Source organism: Myotis daubentonii, chromosome 2, assembly GCF_963259705.1.
Source record: "Myotis daubentonii chromosome 2, mMyoDau2.1, whole genome shotgun sequence".
NCBI lineage: Eukaryota > Metazoa > Chordata > Mammalia > Chiroptera > Vespertilionidae > Myotis > Myotis daubentonii.
Genome location: NC_081841.1, coordinates 119,700,173 through 119,717,411, shown reverse-complemented (window position 1 = coordinate 119,717,411; position 17,239 = coordinate 119,700,173). Strand labels below are relative to the sequence as shown.

The following is a 17,239-nucleotide window of genomic DNA, read 5'->3' as shown; positions in this document are numbered from 1 at the left end:
AATCCCATTTACCATTGCAACAAAGAAAATAAGTACCTTGGAATAAACTTCACCAAGGAGGCAAAAGACCTGTATTCAGAAAACTACATGACATTAAAAAACTAATAGAGGAAGATACAAAATAATGGAAGAATATACTGTGTTCATGGATTGGAATAAATGAATCATCAAAATGTCTATACTACCCAAAGCAATCTATAAATTCAATGCAATACCTACTAAAATAGCAATGGTATAGTTCATAGATCTCAAACAAATACTCCAAAAATTTACATGGAACAAAATGCCGAATAGCCACAACAATTTTGAGAAAGAAGAACAAAGCTCAAGGGATCACAATACCAGATATCAAGTTATAATACAAAGCCATTGTAATAAAAACAGCCTGGTACTGGCACAAGGACAGGCATATAGATCAATGGAACAGAATATAGATCCCAGAAATCTATCCAAGCCATTATGTTCAATTAATATTTGATAAAGGAGGCAAGAGCATACAATGGAGTAAAGACAATCTCTTCAATAAATGGTCTTGGGAAAATTGAACAGGTACATACAAAAAAAAAGAAAAATGAAACTAGCCCATCAACTTACACCATACACAAAAATAAACTCAAAATGGATAAAAGACTTAAATGTCAATTGTGAAACCCCCAAAATACAAGAAGAATCCATAGGCAGCAAAATCTCAGACATCTCTCCTAGCAATATGTTTGCAGATATATCTCCAAGGGCTGTGGTCGGCAAACTACGGCTCGCGAGCCACATGCGGCTCTTTGGCCCCTTGAGTGTGGCTCTTCCTAAGCCTTAGGAGTTCCCTAATTAAGTTAATAACAATGTACCTACCTATATAGTTTAAGTTTAAAAAATTTGGCTCTCAAAAGAAATTTCAATCATTGTACTGTTGATATTTGGCTCTGTTGACTAATGAGTTTGCCGACCACTGTCCTAGGGCAAGGGAAAGAAAAGAGAAAATAAACAAATGTGACTACATCAAAATACAAAGCTTCTGCACAGCCAAAGCAACCACCAACAAAATAAAAAGGGAGCCCACTGTATGGGAGAACATATTTGCCAATGATACATCTAATAAGAATTTAATTTCCAAAGTATGTAAAGAACTCATACAATTTAACAAAAGAAAGACAAACAACCCAATTAAAAAATTGGCAAAGGATCTAAATAGACACTTCTTCAAAGATGACAGGCTGATGGCCAAGAGAAATATGAAAAAATGCTCTAAGTCACTAATCATCAAGATGCAAATTAAAATGATAATGAAGTATCACCTCACACCTGTCAGAATGCCTACCACCAACAAATCAACAAAAGACAAGCGTTAATGAGGATGTGGAGAAAAGGGAACCCTAATACACTGCTGGTGGGAATGCAGTATGGTGGAGCCACTATGGAAAACAGTATGGAGTTTCATAAAAAATTAAAAGTGAAACAACCATTTGACCCAATGATCCCACTTCTAGGAATATATCCTAAAAAACCCAAAACACCAATTAGACAAAATACATGCACCCCTATGTTCATAACAGTGCTACTTACAATGGCTAAGATCTGGAAACTATCCAAGTGCCCATCAGTAGATGAGTGGATAAAAAAGATCTGGTACATTTATACCATGGAATACTATACAGATGTAAAAAAAGGATTTCTTACCCTTTGAGACAGAATGGAGGGACCTTGAGACTATTATGTTATGTGAAATAAGCCAGTCAGAGAAAGATAAGTATCACATGATCTCATTTATATGTGGAATTTAATGAACAAAATAATCTGATGAACAAAATAGACCCAGAGACATAGAAGCATGGAACAGAATGTGGGATCTCAGAGGGAATGGGTGGGGATGGGAAGAAATTAACCAAAGAAGTTATATACACATATGCATAACCCATGGACACAGACAATGGTGCCGTGAAGGCCCGGGCTGGGGAGCTGGGTGCAGGGTTGAGGTGGGTCAATGAGGAAGGAACGGGGACATCTGTAATACTTTCAACAATAAAGACAAACTTTAAAAATATTCAATGCAATATACATATCATGTATCACAAATTTGTACATTTGAAACCTACATAATTTTATTAACCAATGTCACCCCAATAATTTAATGAAAAAGAAAAAACTTTAAAAAAAGAATTCATAAGGTTTAACTGCACTTAGAAATGGATGAAGTACATTATTCCTGACAGAAGAGGGCCAGAAGGGGCAGAATATTGGGGATTTAGTCCTGAAGTCAGCTCAGCAAGTGACCCCTTAAATCCTAGCACAATTTTCCCCATTACACCTTTTCATGGATGTATGTTTGCTTTCATTGCTATAAATTGGTTTGTATAAATACTTTCAATCAGATCTGAATAGCCAGCTAAAATCAAAAGCACACACTGATGATACAGAATTGATCACCTCTTTCACAAAGCAGCAGTTTTCATAATTCAGCTAAGACTGGCTTCTTGAGATGGTTTCTTGTGGGAATTACTGGCAGATTTGTGCATCTACCATACTTCTCTAAGCAAATGACTGAGGTGGGGGAGGGTAGAGATTTACAGACACTAATGGGACCCCCTTGATGTGAGACCTAAGATGCTTCCCTGAGCAACAGGCTGCCTTTGTAAGTAGAACTACCCCTTGATTTGTCAGTATGTAAACAAGCCTATAGGGTGTTTGACATGCGTCAAGCTCAGGACATGTGGTCATGGAAGGGAAACCTACAGAGTCAGGAGGAACAAGGAGGAAGATAACTTGTTACCTCAGGAAGTCTGGATAATAATTTTTTAAAAGTCAATTATGTTTGCACTGAGAAAGTTTAATATTTTCACGAAAGCTCAATTTTTACTGCTATTTTGTGAATAAAAATGTTAAGATTACTTGTCCTTCCTTGTGCTCTGAATACACAAGCAGAGAAGGATGGGAAATGTGCCAGGTTAGAGCTGGAGAGGGACTCAAAATGAATATTGGTGGTGACTTCTCGGTGAAGGTGGTGACGATATACAATGCAGATGGCTAACCAGCAACCTCTCACACACAATAGAAGACACAAGCTCCAGATGCCTGCCCCTCCCCAGGCAGCTGGGTTAGGGCCCCAGAAGGATTCTGGTGAGTCACTGAACAGCCTGCCAGAGTGCCACACACCTCCTTCCCTCCACGATGAATTCCTGCAGCAACATGAGGTTTTATCCCTGCCACCCCATTTTTGCAGACCGTGTTGGCCTACAGAAATGCTTTTTCTTTTTACCCATACCAGTAAGATACTTAATCGTTTCATATACATGGTCTCATTTCATATTTAAAATGACCCTGAGTTGGATGCTGCCCAGACTTTTTACAGAGGCTGAGAGAAAAGATACTTAACCCGCCCTGAGTGCTGAGACCATTACTGGGAAGCCAAGATAGAACCCATGTCTATAAAACTTGCTCCATTTCCCTCCAATTTTAGGTGACTCAATCATAATATATGCTTTGAAGGCCAAAAGCTTACAGGGTGAAGAATTACTTATCTAATATATCACTCATTCTGAACTTTTCTAGAGCTTTTCTCACATAATCGCCTCACTGTTTCCCACTTCTTTTTCACTAGGTCCAAGGAGCCTCCCCATCCTGAGGGGTAGGGGCAGCTTGGCTGCATGCTGTGCTAGTGATGGCAGGTCTAGCCTCCCACTGGACCTACTTCTGGGCCCTACCTTTGGGTTTTCCTTGCCCTTTCTCACCACTTCTCCTCTTTCTCCTGGCATCTCCCAGCTCAGTCAACACCTGTATTTCCTCCCTTCATCTATCAGTAACTGGGGCACCATGGTCCTCAGGACTCAGCAGCTAGGGCTGCATGCCTTTTAAAGGCAGGTCAAGATTTTCCAGAGCTCGCTGAGATGCAGCATGAGAATAGCATGCTGACATCAGTGCCCACAGTGGTGACAACTGTAGGCAATGCTGTGATTCATGCATGAGGTTGGGGATCATTTTGTCCCAAGGCTGTACAGGCAGCTGCTCTCAGCATTCCTAAAACTGGTGCCAACTCTCCCCCTGACATCCCAGGAAATCCACCTGGAAGATATCTGAGCACTCATTCACTAAGTGGCCCACCCAGATGCAAGGCATAGTTGTTTTGGGGAAAAGTATTAACTCATTGTTTGAATCACATCTTACAGCTTGATATTTATTTTGCCATTTATGAAAATCCAAAAGAATGGCCTAACAGGGCTTTTTCACAGCACACAGATGGCTTTCTCATTACTCATTCTGTCTCAACCTGTGGTTCAAAAGTCTGTTTTTCACAGCTGACCCCAAAGTTACAGAAACTACTTACTCCTCCCTGTCTTCTGAAGTACTGGTGTCTCTTGATAAATAGTAGTTTCCATGGAGATGATAAAGAAACATTATTCATGTTGCAGTGGGCTTCTGATTTTACCTTGAACCATTAGCTTTAACCCACAGCTCATTCATTCTATACATCAGGAATAAGGAAATGGTTTCAGCCCAGGACACTCCAGAAGACCCCCATCAGCATGTCTGAGAGCTGTTCTCGTTTGAGCAGAACCCCCCGCCCCAACTCCCTATAATACATGTACACACAAAAGTTTAGGTGACTTTAATTTTTATAAAAGATACACACTTTGGAGTTTCAAAAGATAACCTTAAAGAGACTTGTAAACATTTTTCACCTTTGAAGAAAATAATCTTTAATCTTTAAAAATAACTTGTATGTGATAAACTGAGTTGATACGTGCCATATATGATCATTGAACTAGGAAAAGGGAATGCCATATGAATAAACACCATATATTTTTTTCCTTAAAGAAGGCACACCTCAGGGGTGGTCAGGCTTAATTACTTCTGCTACATATGTCTAAACCTATATAATAAAAGTGTAATATGCAAATTGTCCCCTTGACTGGAGTTCTTCTGGGAGTCGACCAGGGGGTGGGGGCGGGGCCCGCTGGGGGAACGGAGGGAGGCCCTGGCCAGTGGCTGTGGCAGGCAGGTGGCCAGGGGAAGGGTGGGAGTACCCAGCTGGCAGCTGGCAGCCACTAGGGACCCTACCAGTGCACAAATTTTGTGCACTGGGCCTCTTGTAAAAATATGAAAATTTTTTCCAAAGGCAGTACATGTGTAAACAGACCATAAGCACAGGAAAATACATTCATGGTCCCAGGTCCTAGTTCCCACCAATCTCTTTCTCTTAAAACCATGCATTAATTGTCCCCCAGGGACATAAAAGTCACTATCAGAGTAAAATATGTATTAATACTAAGTACCAAATTACAATTTTTTGTTTGGAGAGAGAGAGAGAGAGAGAGAGAGAGAGAGAGAGAGAGAGAGAAAGGAAGGAAGAAAAACACCGATTGTTTTTTCACATATTTATGCATTCATTGGTTGATTTTTGTATGTGCCCTGACTGGGGATCGAACCCGAAACCTTGGTGCATCAGGACAATACTGCAACCAACTGAGGTGTGTTATCTGGCCAGAGCCACAAAATATTAAGAACCTAATATTTGAGTGTAAGTAATACTGCACTTAAAAGTATGGTATTTATTCATTACTTATATTTTGAAGCATTGGGGCGTCACAATCACAGGGATTCATATTTGACACAGTCCTTCCTGTATCCTGTCCTGAGAGTGTTAGGGCTGCATGGCTTCTAAAGGCAGCCCAAGATTTTCCAGAGCTCAGCAGCTGTGTCAATACATTAAGGCCAGAGAACATTTCTGGGTAGCAAAGGGGCTTAAACTTCAGCAACCTACTGAAAGACAGCAGGAAGAATTTGGCAACAGGTAGAAAATAAATGGATCTCTTCTAACCAAGAAAGAAGGCACTTTTTACACTTGCCAAAGCTGAGAATGCTGCCAGCCTCCTGCAGAAAGCCTCATATGTTCTGGGACTTTGAAACACATCTGGAACAGAGGGGTCACTCTTCAGTGCCCTTGAACATCAATCACATTTGGCTCCTTGGCCCCTGCTCTCTGCTCTGCCTGGAAGGTCCCTCTGTGCATCTTCTGCTGCAGGGCCACAAAAATGTCAAATAAAATCCTAAATGACAATTTCCGCACTAATATAACCTACCCTGTCTGTGATCTCTAATCTTTAATCAATTATACACATGGATTTGCTGCTTTAAAACCCTCAACATTTTCTTATTGTTTAATGGATTAAGTGCAAATTCGGGCATTCAAGATCTTTCTCAGTCTGGCCCTCATGCTGTTTTTCAGGTCTTGTTTCCAATTGCTGTCTTACATGACACATGAGGCCAAAAATTTGCTTGTTAGTGTTCACCTAACCACCATTTGCACCTGCTTCTCTGATGCCTTTGCTCAAGCTGCTCCTGTGCTTTGACAGTTGTTTGTGGGAAGCGTCAAGTGACTTAATCAGGTAAAATGCAAGCGTGAAAGCAGGGAAGTGGTTCTTAGGAAGCTGCTTTCTTTCTGTAAGTTTCCCACACCACAGAATCATCAATCATATTCTGTCCCACAAGATAAATCTTGAAAGAATAAAGCTCAATTGACCTCAAGCCACATATTGTTAACTAATAGAACATCCTTGTATCAGCTCACAAGAAGACAGACTGTAAGGTACCAATTTTGCAAGACTGCTTGCCCCTGGTAATTACACTAAAAATAAATGAAGGCAGCCAACTGGCAAAATTGCCTGTTCCTTTAGAAAATACATTTTATGTTCCTTTAAGCTTCATTGTCAATGGTTGGCTTAGATAAATGAGAGGCTTCCAGCAGCTTTTGTCCAAGACCAGGTTTGACAAATGTGGCATTATTTTGGCACACTTAAGGCCCTGATTCAGTCCTCAAATATCTGGCACTGTACATGAACTTCTGAACCTGACCTAAAGCTTTTATGGGCTTTAAATTTTTCAAGCAATTGCATCATTCAGCAGTTGTGATGGCCCTGTGATGACATTGTTATTTATCAACTGCCCAAATACCACAATGCATTTAAGGGCAATTGACATAAATCAGCACAGACCAGGGCAGTAAGAAATGGCTCATCATTCAGATCCATTCAAAAGCATACAGGTTGTTACTGTAGTTCATTTAATTTGAAAACACATGAGAGAGAAAGGAGAGAGAGAGAGAGAGAGAGAGAGAGAGAGAGAGAGAGAGAGAGAGAGAGAGAGACGCCACAAATTCAGAAAGCTATGAAGAGTAATTTGTGAATTTTCATCAAATAGCATATGCTCTGAGCAATTTATTCCCAAGTGTTTTCAGAGGTAACTTGTTAGTTATAGGGTTTCTTCCTTTTCTTTTTAAACTTATGCTTCAGTAGAATAAGTTCAAGAAAATAAACAAAACTATTATTAGGGTTTTGCTTTTTACATCAAATCACCAATATTTCCATTTGACCAATATAATATTGGAAAGATAAAATATACGTACCTGTGTCTAAAAAAATTCAATGGAGAATGTGTTTAATGTTTAAATGAAATGTTATATTATTTATATTATTGCTAAATCTAATGTTATACATTTTCAATGTCTTGGTTAATACGGAACAATCTTTTTAATGAGACACACACCAAGATACAATACAAGGGATTAAAAGAATTCAGGGAACAAAGAGAAGGAAACCAATTTTGTAACTCTACTAGTAAAATCAGAATGAAAAAGATATTTTTATATATATATATACATATATATTCCTTTATCTTTACTTACACCAATTCAAATATTAAGGAACAATCTGGAAGACTCTTCAAGTTCACCAATGATTAATAGGAAATTAACATTCAGAATAAAAATTTTCCCTCTTCCTCAAACAGACAGAATACAAAGGCTTTTCTTACTAAATCCAAGGTAATCAAATAATAGAAGATTGCTTATTTTTAAGTGGCAAGCTGTGATAGACAACATGGAAGAATATGAATTAATACAGGTATAGGAGACTATATTTCCATAAGTCTTTGTTTTGCTGATATTGTAAATACAAACTTAGCAGAAATGTTTCAAACCTGAGCAATCAAATTAAAATAGGTTGCCTAAAATATCTTCTAAAATAGACTTTTCTTAAGAGAAACAGTATGTTTGAGCTACTTTAATTTTAAGTAAAGTCATCAGTTCTCAAAGTATGAGAAACAGATAAAGACTTCTCTTCCTTGGAATTCACTCTGTTGTGCCAGTATTGCAAATAGCACATTTGCAATGCCACTCATTCCCACTTGTAATTGATAATTTTTTGTGTCAATGTGGCTGGGTCCTGGTGCACATATATAGTCAAACACTGTTCTGTAAGTTTCTGTGAGGGTGTTTTTGGATGAGATTAACATTTAAATTGGTAACTTTGAGTAAAACCGATTGCCCTCCATAATGCCAGTGGGCCTCATCCAATCAGCTAGAGACCTCAACAGAACAAAAGACTGACCTCCTCCTGAGCAAGAGAGAATTCTGCCAACAGACAGCCTTCAGACTTTAAGTGCTGCACTGGCTCTTCCCTGGGTCTCCAGTCTGCTGACCCATCCTGAAGATTTTAAACTTAACAGCCTTCATAATCAATTGAGACTATTCTTTAAAATAAATCTCCTTCTATGTTTACCCATCTCTAGAAAACCCTGACTAATACAGCAATTATCTGAATAGTTATCCACTCTGCATCCTCTGTACACATCTTGCTTTCATCTACATCAGCGATTTTCAATCTTTTCCATCTCATGACACGCATAAAATAATTCTGACAAAAAATAGGTATAATTTTGATTTATTCACACTGCGTGGCTATTGTTGTGTTGGCTATTGTTGTCACTTTTTTAAATTTTACAATCTAAGGGAAAAGAGGTCAGTGCCTCTAAGCAGTCAGGTATTACATGTTTTTGTTTGGTTTGGTTTGGTTTGGTTTGTGTGTTGTGTGTGTGTGTGTGTGTGTGTGTGTGTGTGTGTGTGTGTGTGTTCATTCCTCTTTATTGTACTTTTTAAATCTTTATTATTGAAAGTATTACATATGTCCACTTTTTCCCCCATTGATCCTCTCCAGCCCACCCCTGTCCCCTGCCCCAGGCCTTCACTACCCTATTGTCTCTGCCATGGGTTATGCATATAAGGTATTGCATGTTTTTAAAATTCTCTTTTGGGCCAATTTTAAATAGGTTTATTTAAGATACTGCATTTCCACTTTACAATACAGTTATAAAGTGCATTATATTTTCTTTCCCTGTGCACAGTCCACATTCAAGTATCAAGAATGCCCAGTTATTGACTACATAGCAGCTCGACTTTTAAAACTGCCATGGAATTTGCTACAAATTTGGGTCCTTCAATATTTTGTGTGGTACAATGCTAGATCTATGCTCAAAGCTGGCTTAATCAACTTCTTCAATGGTGGGCCCAGAGGAGGCACCATCATATGGAGGAGCTCGCCACCAGGAAAGTCCCCAGGCATTCGTCCTGGCATGCCTCCTGCACTCTGGTACAGTTTGGTAATGATGGGGTTGCAGACTTTTTCCAACTCTTTCTGCTGATGTTCAAATTCTTCCTTTTCTGAAGTGTGGTTCTTACCAAGCCTGTTGATGATTTAATTGCACTTGTCAAGAATCTTCTGTTTGTCCTCATCATTGATCTTGCCTTGAAATTTTTCCTCTTCAATAGTTGCTTTCATGTTGAATGCATAGGATTCAAGTGAATTCTTGGAAGACACCTTGTCCTACTGTTTCTCATCTTTGGCTTTGTGCTTCTCAGCTTCTCGGACCATGCGCTTAATGTCTTCCTTGCTCTGATGACTCTTGTCATTAGTGATGGTAATCTTGTTCTCTTTTCCAGTCCTCTTATCCACAGCAGAGACATTGAGGATACCATTGGCATCAATATCAAAAGTAACTTCAATCTGAGGAACACCACAAGGTGCAGGGGGTATGCCTGTGAGTTCAAACTTGTCAAGCAGGTTGTTATCCTTAGTCATGGCACACTCACCTTCGTAAACCTGGATGAGCACCCCAGGCTGGTTGTCAGAGTAGGTGGTGAAGGTCTGCATCTGCTTGGTGGGGATGGTGGTGGTGTGCTTGATCAGGACAGTCATGATGCCGCCAGCCATCTCAATACCAAGGGAAACAGGTGTGACATCCATCCAGCAGCAGCAGATCTTGGACATTTTCAGATCTGTCTCCAGAGAGAACGGCTGCCTGGACAGCTGCACCATAAGTGACAGCCTCTTCAGGGTTGATGCTTTTATTCAACTCTTTTTCATTGAAGAAGTCCTGTAGGATTTTCTGAATCTTGGAGATACGAGTAGAGCCACCCACTAGGACAATATCATGGATCTGGGACTTGTCAAGCTTGGCATCCCAAAGGGCTTTCTCTACAGGGTCCAGAGTGCCACAGAAAAGGTCAGCATTCAATTCTTCAAATCAGGCATGGGTGATAGAGGTATAGAAGTTGATTCCTTCATAGAGTGAATCACTCTCAATACTGGCCTGGTGCTGGAAGAGAGAGTATGCTTAGTACATTCACAACCAGTATGACGGTGACAGACAGCCCTCTTGTTCTCACTGATATCCTTCTTATGTTTGTGTTTGAACTATGCAATGAAATGGTTGACCATTCGGTTGTTGAAGTCTTCTCCACCTAAGTGGGTGTTCCCAGCTATAGATTTGACCTCAAAGATTCCATCTTCAATTGTAAGGATTGACACATCGGAAGTGCCACCTCCCAAGTCAAAGATCAGCACATTTCTATCCGCTCCAACCTTTTTGTCTAAAGTGTAAGCAATAGCAGCAGCAATTGGCTCATTGATGATTCTAAGTACATTGAGACCAGCAATAGTTCCAGCATTTTTGGTGGCCTGATGCTGAGAGTCATTGCAGTAAGCAGGTACTGTGACAACAGCATTGGTAACAGTCTTCCCAAGGTAGGCTTCTGTGATTTCCTTCATCTTTGTCAAAACCATGGATGACATCTCTTCTGGATAAAAGCTTTCTGTCTCTCCCTTGTATTCTACTTGGACCTTGGGCCTGCCAGCATCATTCACCACCATGAGAGGCCAATGCTTCTTGTCAGGCTGGACAACAGCATCATCAAATCTATGTCCAATCAAGCGCTTGGCATCAAAGACTGTGTTGGTAGGATTCATTGCTACTTGATTCTTTGCAGGATCACTGATCAATCGTTCAGTATCAGTAAAGGCAACATAACTCAGGGTGGTTCGGTTTCCCTGATCATTGGCAATTATTTCCACTTTTCCATGCTGGAATACACCCACACAAGAGTAGGTGATGCCAAGATCAGTGCCAACTGCGGGTACCTTAGACATGGTCACTGGTGGGCACGCTCGGCTGGCACAGACTGGCCAGAGCTGGTGTCCCCGCGTTCAATCTGTTTTTAAAATTCTTCAGTACCCTATTGAAAATCTCTGATCTATATGAATAACATAATTTTATGTTTGCACATTTAATTCTGATAGTTAGCATTCACTTTCTTGGCCACAAAGTTATATAGCTATTTACTCAGACCTTTAAAAAAGAAAACCTACTCTGATTCCTGTGCTATTATATGTTGTATGCAGTTAAGTCCTTTAAAGCCCCTTAAGCATGAAGGGAAATAGTCTTCTCTGAGCCAGAAAAGGATACTGAAGCTTTCAGTAAAAGGTAGGATGATAAAAGCTACTCAGTTTTCAGAGTGGCTTCTCTCTCCTGGGGCCATATCTGTGATTTGAAATTAATTCCAAGATGAGACTCATCCACATACAAATGTAAAGCTAAGGATAGCCTATTTTAGATCATCTCCCGATCCTCTCCACTGATTATGAAACACATTGTTTCAATCAAGTTCCTTTTAATAATAAAGAAATATGAGAAAAATTATCGATGAAGACAGGCCCCAATGCAATCCAAATCTAGCAGATATGATATCTCTAATCCGTTCTCTCATCTCTCATTTTAAGAGGGAGAAAATCATGATAGAGCAGAAGGTTGAAAACTTGTTTTGGGGGCAAAGGGCATTTTTACGTTCTTGGCTTTTTCCAGAGTGAATGGAGCAAACATGCTCTAATTTCAAAGACTGATTTCATTCTGACAAAGAAAACAGTTCAATAGCCAATCATATGATTACATCTATCAATAGCTTTTAATGCCAATGGTCATGAGGTGGTGTTGGTCTTTAGGTTCTTTAACTAGATTGGAAATGATTGGTTTATAATTGAAAACATCCTTTTTCATCCAGAAAGTTTCAAATAAGGTTATAAGTCACAAGACTTGCAATGAAATAGTCTTTTAATGGACAAATTCCTAAAAAATACAACATTCCAAAACTTAATCAGGAAGAATCCAAAAATCTCAATAGGCCAATAACTATAAAAGAAATTGAAGCAGTCATCAAAAAGCTTCCAGCAAACAAAAGCCCAGGACCAGATGGCTTCACAGGGGAGTTTTACCAAACATTCAAGGAAGAACTAAAACCTATCCTCCTCAGACTACTACAAAAAATTCAAGAGGAAGGAACACTTCCAAGCTCATTCTATGAAGCCAGCATCACCCTAATACCAAAACCAGGTAAAGACAACACAATGAAAGAGGATTATAGGCCAATATCCCTCATGAACATAGATGCCAAAATCCTCAACAAAATCTTAGCAAATCGGATCCAGCAGTACATCAGAAAGATCATACACCATGACCAAGTAGGATTTATCCCAGGGATGCAAGGATGGTACAATATCTGCAAATCAATAAACGTGATACATCACATAAACAAATTGAAAGAAAAAAACCACATGGTCATATCAATTGATGCAGAAAAAGCATTTGACAAAATCCAACACCCATTTTTGATGAAAACTCTCAGTAAGGCGGGAGTAGAAGGATCATACCTCAACATAATAAAAGCCATATATGACAGGCCCACAGCCAACATCATACTCAATGGACAAAAACTAACACCATTTCCCCTAAGAACAGGAAAAAGACAGGGATGCCCCCTCTCACCACTCCTGTTCAACATAGTACTGGAAGTATTAGCCATTGCAATTAGACAGGAAGAAGAAATAAAAGGCATCCAAATTGGAAAAGAAGAAGTAAAACTGTCCTTATTTGCAGACGACATGATATTATACTTAAAAAACCCTAGAGACTCCATCAAAAAGCTACTAGACTTAATACATGAATTTGGCAATGTAGCAGGATACAAAATTAACCCCAAGAAATCTGAGGCATTTCTATACACCAACAGTGAACTTTCAGAAAGAGAGATTATAAAAACAATCCCATTCACCATCGCACCAAAAAAATTAAGCTACCTAGGAATAAACTTAACTAAAGAGGTAAAAGACCTCTACTCAGAAAACTACAGGACGTTGAAAAAAGACATAGAGGAAGACATAAACAGATGGAAGAACATACCGTGTTCATGGATTGGTAGAATCAACATCATTAAAATGTCCATACTACCCAAAGCAATCTATAAATTCAACGCACTTCCCATTAAAATACCAACGGCATACTTCAGAGATCTAGAACGAACTCTCCAAAAATTCATCTGGAATAAAAAAAGACCCCGAATAGCTGCAGCAATCCTGAAAAAGAACAAAGTAGGTGGGATCTCAATACCAGATATCAAGATGTATTACAAAGCCACTGTTCTCAAAACTGCCTGGTACTGGCACAAGAAGAGGCATATAGATCAATGGAATAGAATAGAGAGCCCAGAAATCGGCCAGAACCAATATGCTCAATAATATTTGACAAAGGAGGCAAGAACATACAATGGAGCCAATATAATCTCTTCAATAAATGGTGTTGGGAAAATTGGACAGATATATGTAAGAAAATGAAACTAGACGAGAAACTAAGATGGCAGCATAGATAAACACCGGGAAATTGTCGCCTCACACAACAATTGAAGAATGCCGCAAGGGTCAGAGCAAACATCGTCCAGAACAACAGGAAGGCTGGCTGACTGTAATTTCTACAACTAGAAGAAAAGAGGGGCACGCTGAGAGCCAGAGGAGCTGCAGAGGTGAAGTGCAGAGGTACGGCGGTGGCTCGCACGTGCGGAAAGGGGGTGGCGCCTGAGGACTTGGCTGTCTTTTTGAATCACAAGCTCCCGACTGCTCTGAACTCCGGTTCCAGCGGGTCTCTGGAGACCCAGGGCTCATACGGGGAGAGGCTGGTCTGTCAGGCGGCAGCGGGCGAACTTGAGGGCGGCTTTCCCTCAGAGGTGCTTGCAGCTGTTACAGGAACACTGAGACGCGCGGCTCCTGGCGCGGAGAATCACCATAGCTCCTTTCACCGCCTTTTGACTCCCTGAGACCCCGCCCCACCAAGGCTGCAGCAGAGGCTTTTGCATGTGAATGTACCTAACTACAGCCCAGCCAGGCAGACCCGGAACTTCCAAGAGAAGGCCCAAGGCCCCGCAGTGGCTTGCATTGCTTCACAGCTGAGCCTCTTCGTGGCTCCTGCTGTGTGGCCTCAGGCAGGGGCTGAATTAGCACCTCCTTAGATCCAGGAGCCACTGTACCCAGTGGTCAGAGGGGGACCATTCTCCCACTTCAGACACAGCTGATTCCCACAGCCAATTGGCCTGGAGGTCAATTCCTCCCAGTGATCCTACAACAACCAAGGCACCAAGAGTGCACCAAGAGTGTCTACCCCAGGTAACTGGGGAGGCTGAGCCACTGGGCCCTACAGGACACCTGGCGCGCAGGGCCACTCTATCAACACAGGGAAGCAGCCAAAATGCGGAGACAAAGAAAAAGGTCACAAATGGCAGAAACGGAGGAAAGCAAACGACTGGATATAGAGTTCAAGGCCACGTTTATAAGGTATTTCAAGAATTTTATGGAAACCGCCGATAAATTTAATGAATCCCTCAAGGAGTATAGTGAGACCATGGAGGACATGAAAAAGGAACAACTAGAAATTAAGCATACACTGACTGAAATAAAGAATAATTTACAGAGATCCAACAGCAGACAAGAGGATCCCAAGAATCAAGTCAAAGATTTGAAATACAAAGAAACAAAAAATACCCAACCGAAAAAGAAAAAAGAAAAGAGATTCAAAAAATATGAAGATAGTGTAAGGAACCTCTGGGACAACTTCAAGCGTACCAACATCAGAATTATAGGGGTACCAGAAGGAGAGAGAGGGCAAGATATTGAAAACCTTTTTGAAGAAATAATAACAGAAAACTTCCCCTACCTGGTGAAAGAAATGGACTTACAAGTCCAGGAAGCGCAGAGAACCCCAAACAAAAGGAATCCAAAGAGGATCACACCAAGACACATCATAATTAAAATGCCAAGAGCAAAAGATAAAGAGAGAATCTTAAAAGCAGCAAGAGAAAGACAGTCAGTTACCTACACGGGAGTACCCATTCAACTGTCAGCTGATTTCTCAACAGAAACCATGGAGGCCAGAAGAGAGTGGCAAGAAATATTCAAAGAGATGAATAGCAAGAACCTGCAACCAAGATTACTTTACCCAGCAAAGCTATCATTCAGAATGGAAGGTCAGATAAAGAGCTTCACGGATAAGAAAAAGCTAAAGGAGTTCATCACCACCAAACCAGCATTATATGAAATGCTGAAAGGTATTCTTTAAGAAGAGGAAGAAGAAAAAGGAACTCTTACCATTTGCCACAGAATGGATGGAACTGGAGAGCGGATAAATACCACAGGATCTCACTCATTTGTGGAATATAATGAACAACATAAACTGATGAACAAGGACTGATCCAGAGACGGAGAGGCATTGATTGGACTGTCGGGCCTTGGAGGGAAGGTAGGGGAGGGTGGGGGCAAGGGGGAAAGATCAACCAAAGGACTTATATGCAAGCATATAGGCCTAACCAATGGACACGGAAAACGGGGGGTTGAGGGGATGAGCGGGGGGGGGGGGGGGTAGAGGGTACACATATGTAATATCTTAATCAATAAAAAATATTAAAAAAAAAGAAATTATCTACACTAATAAAAGAGAAAAATGGTAAAAAAAAAAAAAAGAAAATGAAACTAGACCACCAACTTACACCATACACAAAAATAAACTCAAAATGGATAAAGGACTTAAATGTACGACAGGAAACCATAAAAATTCTAGAAGAAGCCAAAGGCAACAAAATCTCAGACATATGCCGAAGCAATTTCTTCACTGATACAGCTCCTAGGGCACTTGAAACGAAAGAGAAAATGAACAAATGGGACTACATCAAAATAGAAAGCTTCTGCACAGCAAAAGAAACCATCAACAAAACAACGAGAAAACCCACTGTGTGGGAAAACATATTTGCCAATGTCATACCTGATAAGGGCCTAATCTCCAAAATTTATAGGGAACTCATACAACTTAACAAAAGGAAGATAAACAATCCAATCAAAAAATGGGCAAAGGACCTAAATAGACACCTTTCAAAAGAGGACATTCAGAAAGCCAAGAGACATATGAAAACATGCTCAAAGTCACTAATCATCCGAGAGATGCAAATCAAAACAACAATGATGTACCATCTCACACCTGTCAGATTGGCTATCATCAACAAATCAACAAACGTCAAGTGCTGGAGAGGATGTGGAGAAGAAGGAACACTTGTGCACTGCTCGTGGGAATGCAGACTGGTGCAGCTACTATGGAAGACAGTATGGAGTTTCCTCAAAAAACTAAAAATGGAACTCCCATTTGACCCTGTGCTCCCACTTCTAGGAATATATCCCAAGAAACCGGAAACAACAATCAGAAAGGATATATGCCCTCATATGTTCATAGCAGCACAATTCACCATAGCTAGAATCTGGAAACAGCCTAAGTGCCCATCAGTAGATGAATGGATTAGAAAACTGTGGTACATCTACACGATGGAATACTATGCTGCTGTAAAAAAGAAGGACCTCTTACCATTTGCAACGTCATGGATGGAACTGGAGAGCATTATGCTAAGTGAAATAAGCCAGTCAATGAAGGAAAAATACCACATGATCTCACTCATTCATGGATAATAGAGACCATTATAAACTTTTGAACAATAATAGATACAGAGGCAGAGCAGCCTCAAACAGATTGTCAAACTGCAGCGGGAAGGCCGGGGAGGGGTGGGGGGCAGGAGGGAGGGGGGTAAGAGATCAACCAAAGGACTTGTAGGCATGCATATAAGCATAACCAATGGACATAAGACACTGGGGGGTAGGGGAGGCCAGGGGATTGTCAAGGGCGGGGGAAAAAAAGGGACACATATGTAATACCCTTTGTAAGACTATAAGCAATAAAATAAAATAAAATAAAAAGATCATGTAGAAAAAATATAATATAACTAGAG

General features: G+C 40.4%; 1 protein-coding gene and 1 pseudogene across 6 annotated transcripts in view; both read right to left on the bottom strand.

Moving 5' to 3' along the window:
* DCLK1 (doublecortin like kinase 1) overlaps window positions 1-17,239 on the bottom strand; it is a 574,006-nt gene that overhangs the window by 323,897 nt on the left and 232,870 nt on the right. The window lies entirely within an intron of this gene.
* Window positions 9,103-11,302, bottom strand: LOC132228272 (heat shock cognate 71 kDa protein-like; annotated as a pseudogene).